General features: G+C 40.9%; 1 non-coding gene across 1 annotated transcript; it reads left to right on the top strand.

The window, feature by feature from the left end:
* The first annotated feature begins 5805 nt into the window (after window positions 1–5805).
* Window positions 5806–5913, top strand: LOC130964041 (small nucleolar RNA R71). The gene has a single exon (XR_009080153.1). It is a non-coding gene; the product is annotated as a small nucleolar RNA R71 (small nucleolar RNA).
* Window positions 5914–12467: the final 6554 nt, after the last annotated feature.

Here is a 12467-nt window from a genome sequence, read left to right as displayed (position 1 = left end):
CATGCCGGAATAGAATCCAGTGATTCTTTTGCGTCTGTCACTAACGCCCTACAATCGCGAGTTTGAAGCACGTCACAGTCATTCAATCATTGAATCCTACTCAGAATACCACAGACAAGGTTTAGACCTTCCGGATTCTCTTGAATGCCGCCATCAATTCTAGCTTATACCACGAAGACTCTGATCTCACGGAATGGCTGGCTCGGTTGTCAGGCGATCAACCATGCGTCGTGTATCAGGAATCCAAGAGATATTCACCCAATCTAAGGTAGAACGGAGGTGGTTGTCAGTCACACGTTCATAGGTGAGAATGATGATGAGTGTCACGGATCATCACATTCATCAAGTTGAAGAACAAGTGATATCTTGGAACAAGAACAAGCGGAATTGAATAGAAGAACAATAGTAATTGCATTAATACTCGAGGTACAGCAGAGCTCCACACCTTAATCTATGGTGTGTAGAAACTCCACCGTTGAAAATACATAAGAACAAGGTCTAGGCATGGCCGTGAGGCCAGCCTCCCAATGATCTAAGATAGCATAAAACTACTCAAAGATATCTACCAAGATATCAAATACAATAGTAAAAGGTCCTATTTATAGGGAACTAGTAGCTTAAGAATTACAAAGATGAGTAAATGACATAAAAATCCACTTCCGGGCCCACTTGGTGTGTGCTTGGGCTGAGCAATGAAGCATTTTCGTGTAGAGACTTCTCTTGGAGTTAAACGCCAGCTTTTGTGCCAGTTTGGGCGTTTAACTCCCACTTTGGTGCCAGTTCCGGCGTTTAACGTTGGGAATTTTGAAGGTGACTTTGAACGCCGGTTTGGGCCATCAAATCTTGGGCAAAGTATGGACTATCATATATTGCGGGAAAGCCCAGGATGTCTACTTTCCAACGCCGTTGAGAGCGCGTCATTTGGGCTTCTGTAGCTCCAGAAAATCCGCTTCGAGTGCAGGGAGGTCAGAATCCAACAGCATCTGCAGTCCTTTTTAGTCTCTGAATCAGATTTTTGCTCAGGTCCCTCAATTTCAGCCAGAAAATACCTGAAATCACAGAAAAACACACAAACTCATAGTAAAGTCCAGAAAAGTGAATTTTAACTAAAAACTAATAAAAATATACTAAAAACTAACTAAAATATACTAAAAACAATGCCAAAAGCGTACAAATTATCCGCTCATCACAACACCAAACTTAAATTGTTGCTTGTCCCCAAGCAACTGAAAATCGAATAAGATAAAGAGAATATGCAATGAACTCCAAAAACATCTATGAAGATCCGTATTAATTAGATGAGCGGGGCTTTTAGCTTTTTGCCTCTGAACAGTTTTGGCATCTCACTTTATCCTTTGAAATTCAGAATGATTGGCATCTTTAGGAACTCAAAATCCAGATAGTGTTATTGATTCTCCTAGTTAAGTATGATGATTCTTGAACACAGCTACTTATTGAGTCTTGGCCATGGCCCAAAGCACTCTGTCTTCCAGTATTACCACCGGATACACACATGCCACATACACATAATTGAGTGAACCTTTTCAGATTGTGACTCAGCTTTGCTAGAGTCCCCAATTAGAGGTGTCCAGGGTTCTTAAGCACACTCTTTTTGCCTTGGATCACAACTTTCTTTCTTTCTTTTTCTTTCTTTTTCTCTTTCTCCCTTCTTTTTTTCGTTTTTTTTCGCTTCTTCTTTTCTTTTTTTTTTGTATTCACTGCTTTTTCTTGCTTCAAGAATCATTTTTATGATTTTTCAGATCCTCAGTAACATGTCTCCTTTTTCATCATTCTTTCAAGAGCCAACAACTTTAACATTCATGAACCACAAATTCAAAAGACATATGCACTGTTTAAGCATACATTCAGAAGACAAAAGTATTGCCACCACATCAAAATAATTAATCTGTTATAAAATCTGAAATTCATGCAATTCTTCTCTTTTTCAATTAAGAACCTTTTTCATTTAAGAAAGGTGATGGATTCATAGGACATTCATAACTTTAAGGCATAGACACTAATGATCATAAGACACAAACATAGATAAACATAAGCATCGAAATTTGAAAAACAGGGAAATGAAGGACAAGGAGATTAAAGAACGGGTCCACCTTAGTGATGGCGGCTTGTTCTTCCTCTTGAAGGTCTTATGGAGTGCTTGAGCTCCTCAATGTCTCTTCCTTGCCTTTGTTGCTCCTCTCTCATGATTCTTTGATCTTCTCTAATTTCATGGAGGAGGATGGAATGTTCTTGGTGCTCCACCCTTAGTTGTCCCATGTTGGAACTCAGTTCTCCTAGGGAGGTGTTCAGTTGCTCCCAATAGTTTTGTGGAGGAAAGTGCATCCCTTGAGGCATCTCAGGGATTTCATGATGAGAGGGGTCTCTTGTTTGCTCCATCCTTTTCTTAGTGATGGGCTTGTCCTCATCAATGAGGATGTCTCCTTCTATGTCAACTCCTACTGAATAACAGAGGTGACAAATGAGATGAGGAAAGGCTAACCTTGCCAAGGTAGAGGACTTGTCCGCCACCTTATAAAGTTCTTGGGCTATAACCTCATGAACTTCTACTTCTTCTCCAATCATGATACTATGGATCATGATGGCCCGGTCTAGGGTAACTTCGGACCGGTTGCTAGTGGGAATGATTGAGCGTTGGATAAACTCCAACCATCCCCTAGCCACGGGCTTGAGGTCATGCCTTCTCAATTGAACCGGCTTCCCTCTTGAATCTCTCTTCCATTGGGCGCCCTCTTCACAAATGACTGTGAGGACTTGGTCCAACCTTTGATCAAAGTTGACCCTTCTAGTGTAAGGGTGTTCATCTCCTTGCATCATGGGCAAGTTGAATGCCAACCTTACATTTTCCGGACTAAAATCCAAGCATTTCCCCTGAACCATTGTAAGCCAATTCTTTGGGTCCGGGTTCACACTTTGATCATGGTTCTTGGTGATCCATGCATTGGCATAGAACTCTTGAACCATCAAGATTCCGACTTGTTGAATGGGGTTGGTAAGAACTTCCCAACCTCTTCTTCGAATCTCATGTCGGATCTCCGGATATTCACTCTTTTTGAGTTTGAAAGGGACCTCGGGGATCACCTTCTTCAAGGCCACAACTTCATAGAAGTGGTCTTGATGCACCCTTGAGATGAATCTCTCCATCTCCCATGACTCGGAGGTGGAAGCTTTTGCCTTCCCTTTCCTCTTTCTAGAGGTTTCTCCGGCCTTAGATGCCATAAATGGTTATGAAAAAACAAAAAGCAATGCTTTTACCACACCAAACTTAAAAGGTTTGCTCGTCCTCGAGCAAAAGAAGAAAGAAGAGAGTAGAAGAAGAAGAAATAGAGGAGATGGAAATGGCTTTGTGGTTCGGCCAAAGGGGAAGAAGTGGTGTTTAGGGTGTGTGAAAATGAGGGAGTGAAGATGGGTTTATATAGGGGTGGAGAGAGGGGTAGGGTTCGGCCATTATGGGTAGGTTTGGGAGGGAAAGTGGTTTGAATTTGAATGGTGAGGTAGGTGGGGTTTTATGAAGGATGGATGTGAGTGGTGAAGAGAAAGATGGGATTTGATAGGTGAAGGGTTTTTGGGGAAGAGGTATTGAGGTGATTGAAAATGGGTGAAGAAGAAGAGAGAGGGTGGTGTGGTAGGTGGGGATCCTGTGGGGTCCACAGATCCTGAGGTGTCAAGGAAAAGTCATCCCTGCACCAAATGGCATGCAAAAATACATTCTGAGCCAATTCTGGCGTTAAACGCCGGGCTGGTGCCCATTTCTGGCGTTTAACGCCAAGTGCTTGCCCTTTTCTGGCGTTTAACGCCAGTCTGGTGCCCCTTTCTGGCGTTAAACGCCCAGAATGGAGCCAGACTGGGCGTTAAACGCCCAGCTGCTAGCCTTACTGGCGTTTAAAGGCCAGCACGGCCTTCCACCAGGGTGTGCTGTTCTTCCTTCTATTTTTCATTCTGTTTTTGCTTTTTCAATTGATTTTGTGACTTCTCATGATCATCAACCTACAGAAAACATAAAATAACAAAGGAAAATAGATAAAATATAACATTGGGTTGCCTCCCAACAAGCGCTTCTTTAATGTCAGTAGCTTGACAGAGGGCTCTCATGGAGCCTCACAGATACTCAGAGCAATGTTGGAACCTCCCAACATCAAACTTAGAGTTTGAATGTGGGGGTTCAACACCAAACTTAGAGTTTGGTTGTGGCCTCCCAACACCAAACTTAGAGTTTGACTGTGGGGGCTCTGTTTGACTCTGTTTTGAGAGAAGCTCTTTATGCTTCCTCTCCATGGTGACAGAGGGATATCCTTGAGCCTTAAACACAAAGGATTCTTCATTCACTTGAATGATCAATTCTCCTCTGTCAACATCAATCACAGCCTTTGCTGTGGCTAGGAAGGGTCTGCCAAGGATGATGGATTCATCTATGCACTTCCCAGTCTCTAGGACTATGAAATCAGCAGGGATGTAATGGTCTTCAACTTTTACCAGAACATTCTCTACAAGTCCATAAGCTTGTTTTCTTGAGTTGTCTGCCATCTCTAGTGAGATTCTTGCAGCTTGTACCTCAAAGATCCCTAGCTTCTCTATTACAGAGAGAGGCATGAGGTTTACACTTGACCCTAAGTCACACAGAGCCTTCTTGAAGGTCATGGTGCCTATGGTACAAGGTATTGAAAACTTCCCGGGATCCTGTCTCTTTTGAGGTAATTTCTGCCTAGACAAGTCATCCAGCTCTTTGGTGAGCAAAGGAGGTTCGTTCTCCCAAGTCTCATTACCAAATAACTTGTCATTTAGCTTCATGATTGCTCCAAGGTATTTAGCAACTTGCTCTTCAGTGACATACTCATCCTCTTCAGAGGAAGAATACTCATCAGAGCTCATGAATGGCAGAAGTAAATCCATTGGAATCTCTATGGTCTCAGTGGGAGCCGTAGATTCCCATGGTTCCTCATTAGGGAACTCATTGGAGGCCAGTGGACATCCATTGAGGCCTTCCTCAGTGGCGTTCACTGCCTCTCCCTCCTCTCCAAATTCGGCCATGTTGATGGCCTTGCACTCTCCTTTTGGATTTTCTTCCATATTGCTTGGAAGAGTACTAGGAGGGAGTTCAGTAATTTTCTTGCTCAGCTGTCCCACTTGTGCCTCCAAGTTTCTAATGGAGGATCTTGTTTCATTCATGAAACTTTGAGTGGTTTTGATTAGATCAGAGACCATTGTTGCTAAGTCAGAGTGGTTCTGCTTAGAACTCTCTGTCTGTTGCTGAGAAGATGATGGAAAAGGCTTGCCATTGCTAAACCTGTTTCTTCCACCATTATTGTTGTTGAAACCTTGTTGAGATCTCTGTTGATCCTTCCATAAGAAATTTGGATGATTTCTCCATGAAGAATTATAGGTGTTTCCATAGGGTTCTCCCATGTAATTCACCTCTTCCATTGAAGGGTTCTCAGGATCATAAGCTTCTTCTTCAGATGAAGCATCCTTAGTACTGCTTGGTGCATTTTGCATTCCAGACAGACTTTGAGAGATCAAATTGACTTGCTGAGTCAATATGTTGTTCTGAGCCAATATGGCATTCAGAGTATCAATCTCAAGAACTCCTTTCTTCTGATTCGTTCCATTGTTCACAGGATTCCTTTCAGAAGTGTACATGAATTGGTTATTTGCAACCATTTCAATGAGCTCTTGAGCTTCTGTAGGCGTCTTCTTTAGATGAAGAGATCCTCCAGCAGAGCTATCCAAAGACATCTTGGACAGTTCAGACAGACCATCATAGAAAATACCTATGATGCTCCATTCAGAAAGCATGTCAGAAGGACATTTTCTGATCAATTGTTTGTATCTTTCCCAAGCTTCATAGAGGGATTCTCCTTCCTTCTGTCTGAAGGTTTGGACTTCCACTCTAAGCTTACTCAAATTTTGAGGTGGAAAGAACTTTGCCAAGAAGGCATTGACTAGCTTTTCCCAAGAGTTCAGGCTTTCTTTAGGTTGTGAGTCCAACCATATCCTAGCTCTGTCTCTTACAGCAAAAGGGAATAGCATAAGTCTGTAGACCTCAGGGTCAACCCCATTAGTCTTGACAGTGTCACATATTTGCAAGAATTCAGCTAAAAACTGATGAGGATCTTCCAGTGGAAGTCCATGGAACTTGCAATTCTGTTGCATTAGAGAAACTAATTGAGGCTTAAGCTCAAAGTTGTTTGCTCCAATGGCAGGGATAGAGATGCTTCTCCCATAGAAGTCGGGAGTAGGTGCAGTAAAGTCACCCAGCACCTTCCTTGCATTGTTGGCATTGTTGTTATTTTCGGCTGCCATGGGTTCTTCTTCTTTGAAGATTTCTGTTAGGTCCTCTACAGAGAGTTGTGCCTTGGCTTCTCTTAGCTTTCGCTTCAAGGTCCTTTCAGGTTCAGGGTCAGCCTCAACAAGAATGCTTTTGTCTTTGCTCCTGCTCATATGAAAGAGAAGAGAACAAGAAAGTATGGAATCCTCTATGTCACAGTATAGAGACTCCTTGAGGTGTCAGAGTAACAGAAAAATAGAAGGAAGAGGTAGAAGAATTCGAACTTAGTGAGATAGAGTTCGAATTTGGCATTGAGGAGGAGTGGTACTCCATAAATAGAAGGATGTGAGAAGAGGGGAAGAGATTTTTTTTCGAAAATTAATTAAAAAGATTTTAAAAACATTTTGAAAAAGATTTTGAAGAAGATATGATTGAAAAGATATGATTTGAAAAACAATTTTAAAAAGATTTGATTTAAAAAATTAATGACTTGGCTAACAAGAAAAGATATGATTCAAACATTAAACCTTTCTCAACAGAAAAGGCAACATACTTGAAATGTTGAATCAAATCATTAATTGATAGCAAGTATCTTTGAAAAAGGAAAGAAATTGATTTTGAAAAAGATTTGATTGAAAAGATATAATTTGAAAAAGATTTGATTTTGAAAAACTTTGAAAACTTGAAAAAAATTTGCATTAAAAACAAAATCTTTCCTCTTGTTCCATCCTGGCGTTAAATGCCCAGAATGGTGCACATTCTGGCGTTTAACGCCCAAAGCTCTACCCTTTTGGGCGTTAAACGCCCAGCCAGGTACCCTGGCTGGCGTTTAAACGCCAGTCTGCCTTCTTCACTGGGCGTTTTGAATGCCCAGCTTTTTCTGTATAATTCCTCTGCTGCATGTACTGAATCTTCAGTTCCCTGTATTATTGACTTGAAAATAGAACCAAGATCAAATAAACAATGCATGCAAGACACCAAACTTAAAATAAGACACTAGACTTAAACAAGAAACATAAAATATTTTTGGTTTTTATGATTTTGTAATTTTTTTTGTGCTTTTTCGAAAATTATATGAAAAAAGAAAATAAAGGTTTCAGAATTCTTAATTAGAATTCCAGGAATCATTGCAATGCTAGTCTAAGACTCCAGTCCAGGAATTAGACATGGCTTCACAGCCAGCCAAGCTTTCAAAGAAAGTTCCGGTCCAAAACACTAGACATGGCCAATGGCCAGCCAAGCCTCAGCAGATCATTGCTTCAACAGCAAGATTGATAGAAATCAACAAGCTCTTGTGATGATAAGTTAAAACCTCAGTCCAATAAGATTAGACATGGCTTCACAGCCAGCCAGATTTCAACAGATCATCATGAAACTCTAGAATTCATTCTTAAAGAAATTCTGAAAAAAAAAATACCTAATCTAAGCAACAAGATGAACCGTCAGTTGTCCATACACGAAACAATCCCCGGCAACGGCGTCAAAAACTTGGTGCACGAAATTATGATCATCAATGGCGCCATCAACATGGTACGCTCATTGCAATCTCAACTCTTTATCACAACTTCGCACAACTAACCAGCAAGTGTACTGGGTCGTCCAAGTAATAAACCTTACGCGAGTAAGGGTCGATCCCACAGAGATTGTTGGTATGAAGCAAGCTATGGTCACCTTGTAAATCTTAGTCAGGCAGACTCAAATGGGTATAGATGATGAATAAAACATAAAGATAAAGATAGAGATACTTATGCAATTCATTGGTGAGAATTTCAGATAAGCGAATGGAGATGCTTTGTCCCTTCCGTCTCTCTGCTTTCCTACTGTCTTCATCCAATCCTTCTTACTCCTTTCCATGGCAAGCTGTATGCAAGGGTTTCATGGTTGTCAGTGGCTACCTCCCATCCTCTCAGTGGAAATGTTCAACGCACCCTGTCACGGCACGGCTATCCAGCTGTCGGTTCTCGATCATGTCGGAATAGAATCCAGTGATTCTTTTGCGTCTGTCACTAACGCCCCACAATCGCGAGTTTGAAGCACGTCACAATCATTCAATCATTGAATCCTACTCAGAATACCACGGACAAGGTTTAGACCTTCCGGATTCTCTTGAATGCCGCTATCAATTCTAGCTTATACCACGAAGACTCTGATCTCACGGAATGGCTGGCTCGGTTGTCAGGCGATCAACCATGCGTCGTGTATCAGGAATCCAAGAGATATTCACCCAATCTAAGGTAGAACGGAGGTGGTTGTCAGTCACACGTTAATAGGTGAGAATTATGATGAGTGCCACGGATCATCACATTCATCAAGTTGAAGAACAAGTGATATCTTGGAATAAGAACAATCGGAATTGAATAGAAGAACAATAGTAATTGCATTAATACTCGAGGTACAGTAGAGCTCCACACCTTAATCTATGGTGTGTAGAAACTCCACCGTTGAAAATACATAAGAACAAGGTCTAGGCATGGCCGTGAGGCCAGCCTCCCAATTATCTAAGATAGCATAAAACTACTCAAAGATAGCTACCAAGATATCAAATACAATAGTAAAAGGTCCTATTTATAGGGAACTAGTAGCTTAAGAATTACAAAGATGAGTAAATGACATAAAAATCCACTTTTGGGCCCACTTGGTGTGTGCTTGGGCTGAGCAATGAAGCATTTTCGTGTAGAGACTTTGGTGGACGAAATTGTGATTCCTTTTCTTTGATCTGATTCATTGTAATTGGATTTTAGAAATTGGCACTGGTTGAATTCACAACTCCGTTCAACTAACCAGCAAGTGTACTGGGTCGTCCAAGTAATAACCTTACGTGAGTAAGGGTCGAATCCACAGAGATTGTTGGTATAAAGCAAGCCATGGTCACCTTGCAAATCTCAGTTAGGGAGATTAAAGAGTAATTGTGATTATCATTAAATAAAAAGGGAATAATAAAAGGGATATAAATACTTATGTAGATTCATTGGTAGGAATTTCAGATAAGCGGAATGGAGGTGCTGTAGAGCTCACGGACGCCTGCTCTCCTATTCCTTCTACTCAATCCTTCTTACTCCTTTCCATGGCAAGCTGTATGTAGGGCATAACCGTTGTCAGTGGCTACATCCCATCCTCGCAGTGAAAGCTAATGCTCACGCACTCTGTCACAGTACGGCCAATCACCGGTTGGTTTCCGCTCCTACTGGAATAGAATCCATTGATTCTTTTGCGTTGTCACTACGCCCAGCAGGTTACAAGTTTGAAGCTCGTCACAGTCATTCAATCCCAGAATCCTACTCGGAATACCATAGACAAGGTTTAGACTTTCCGGATCCTCATGAATGCCGCCATCTATCTAACTTATACCACGAAGATTCTGTTGGGGAATCTAAGAGATACACATTCAAGCGTTGTTGCATGTAGAACGGAAGTGGTTGTCAATCACGCGCGTTCATAAGTGAGAATAATAATGAGGGTTATCTAACTCATCACATTCATCATGTTCTTGGGTACGAATGAATATCTTGGAATAAGAATAAAAGAGGAATTGAATAAAAGAAAGTAGAACTTCATTAATCTTTGAGGTACAGCAGAGCTCCACACCCTTAATCTATGGTGTGCAGAAACTCCACCGTTGAAAATACATAAGCAAAAGGTTCAGGCATGGCCGAATGGCCAGCCCCCTAAACGTGATCAATGATCTCCTAAGATGAAGAATAAAATAAAACTGAGACCAAAGATGTCTAATACAATAGATAAATGTCCTATATATACTAGACTAGCTACTAGGGTTTACATGAGTAAGTATTTGATGCATAAATCCACTTCCGGGGCCCACTTGGTGTGTGTTTGGGCTGAGCTTGATCAATCCACGTGTAGAGGCATTTCTTGGCGTCAAACTTCAGGTTATGACGTGTTTTGGGCGTTTAACTCCGAATCATGACGTTTTTCTGGCGTTTTACTCCAGACAGCAGCATGAACTTGGCGTTTAACGCCAAGTTACGTCGTCATTCTTCGAATAAAGCATGGACTATTATATATTGCTGGAAAGCCCTGGATGTCTACTTTCCAACGCCGTTGAGAGCGCGCCATTTGGAGTTCTGTAGCTCCAGAAAATCCATTTCGAGTGCAGGGAGGTCAGAATCCAACAGCATCAGCAGTCCTTTTGTCAGCCTTCTTCAGAGTTTTGCTCAAATCCCTCAATTTCAGTCAGAATTTACCTGAAATCACAGAAAAACACACAAACTCATAGTAAAGTCCAGAAATGTGAATTTAACATAAAAACTAATGAAAACATCCCTAAAAGTAGCTTAAACTTACTAAAAACTATGTAAAAACTATGCCAAAAAGCGTATAAATTATCCGCTCATCACAACACCAAACTTAAATTGTTGCTTGTCCCCAAGCAACTGAAAATCAATTAGGATAAAAAGAAGAGAATATACTATAAAGTCCAAAATATCAATGAATATTAATTTAATTACATGAGCGGGACTTGTAGCTTTTTGCTTCTGAACAGTTTTGGCATCTCACTTTTTCCTTTGAAGTTCAGAATGATTGGCTTCTCTGGGAACTTAGAATTTTGGATAGTGTTATTGACTTTCCTAGTTAAGCATGTTGATTCTTGAACACAGCTACTTATGAGTCTTGGCTGTGGCCCTAAGCACTTTGTTTTCCAGTATTACCACCGGATACATAAATGCCACAGACACATAGCTGGGTGAACCTTTTCAGATTGTGACTCAGCTTTGCTAGAGTCCCCAGTTAGTGGTGTCCAGAGCTCTTAAGCACACTCTTTTGCTTTGGATCACGACTTTAACCACTCAGTCTCAAGCTTTTCACTTGGACCTTCATGACACAAGCACATGGTTAGGGACAGCTTGATTTAGCCGCTTAGGCCTGGATTTTATTTCCTTGGGCCCTCCTATCCATTGATGCTCAAAGCCTTGGATCCTTTTTACCCTTGCCTTTTGGTTTTAAGGGCTATTGGCTTTTTCTACTGCTCCTTCTTTTTCTATATACTCTTTTTAGCTCCATTTTTTTTTTCGGATGCTTCTTCTTTTTCACTGCTTTTTCTTGCTTCAAGAATCAATTTCATGATTTTTCAGATCATCAATAACATTTCTCTTTGTTCATCATTCTTTCAAGAACCAACAATTTTAACACTCATAAACAACAAGATCAAAAGACATATGCACTGTTCAATCATTCATTCAGAAAACAAGAATTATTGCCACCACATCAATATAATGAAATTAAATTCAAGGATAAATTCGAAATTTATGTACTTCTTGTTCTTTTGAATTAAAACATTTTTCTTTTAAGAGAAGTGAAGGATTAATGGAATTTATTCATAGCTTTAAGGCATGGTTACATACTAATGATCATGAAATAAAGATACAAAACATAGATAAACACAATAATTAAAAACCGAAAACAGAAAGAAACAAAGAGCAAGGAATGAATCCACCTGAGTGAAGGTGGCGCCTTCTTGAAGGTCCAATGGTGCTTTTTGAGCTCCTTTATGTCTCTTCCTTGCCTTTGTTGCTCCTCCCTCATTGCTCTTTGATCTTCTCTTATTTCTTGGAGAATGATGGAGTGCTCATGATGTTTCACCCTTAGTTGCTTCCAATATTTGTGTGGAGGACAAGTTATCCCCTGAGGTATCTCAGGGATCTCTTGATTTGCAGCCACATGTTCTACCACTGAGCTATGACGGCTTATATTTTCGTCTTTCCATCTCCCATGACTCAGAGGTGGAAGCTTTTTGTCTTCCCTTTGAGGTTTCTCTGGCTTTAGGTGCCATTAATGGTAATGGAAAAGCAAAAAAGCTATGCTTTTACCACACCAAACTTAAAATATTGCTCGCCCTCGAGCAAGAAAAGAAAAGAATAGTAGAAGAAGAAGAAAATGGAGAAGAGTGAGGGGAGATGGATTCGGCTATATGGGTGGGATTGGGTGGGAAAGAATTTTGAATCTTGAAGGTGAGTGGGGTTTATGGGAAAGGGTGAGTGGTGAATGAAGAAGGGATGATCATGAATGGGGAGAGAGAGGGCGAGGTAGGTGGGGATCCTGTGAGGTCCACAGATCCTGAGGTGAGGATCTTGTGGGGTCCACAGATCCTGAGGTGAAAACAAATACCATTCCTTCACCATATAGGCATGTAAAATGCCTTCATGCATCATTCTGGCGTTCAAACGCC

The sequence above is a fragment of the Arachis stenosperma genome, chromosome 2 (genome assembly GCF_014773155.1).
Source record: "Arachis stenosperma cultivar V10309 chromosome 2, arast.V10309.gnm1.PFL2, whole genome shotgun sequence".
NCBI lineage: Eukaryota > Viridiplantae > Streptophyta > Magnoliopsida > Fabales > Fabaceae > Arachis > Arachis stenosperma.
Note: the sequence above shows the minus strand (reverse complement) of the source record. Positions and strands in the feature narration are given on the sequence as shown.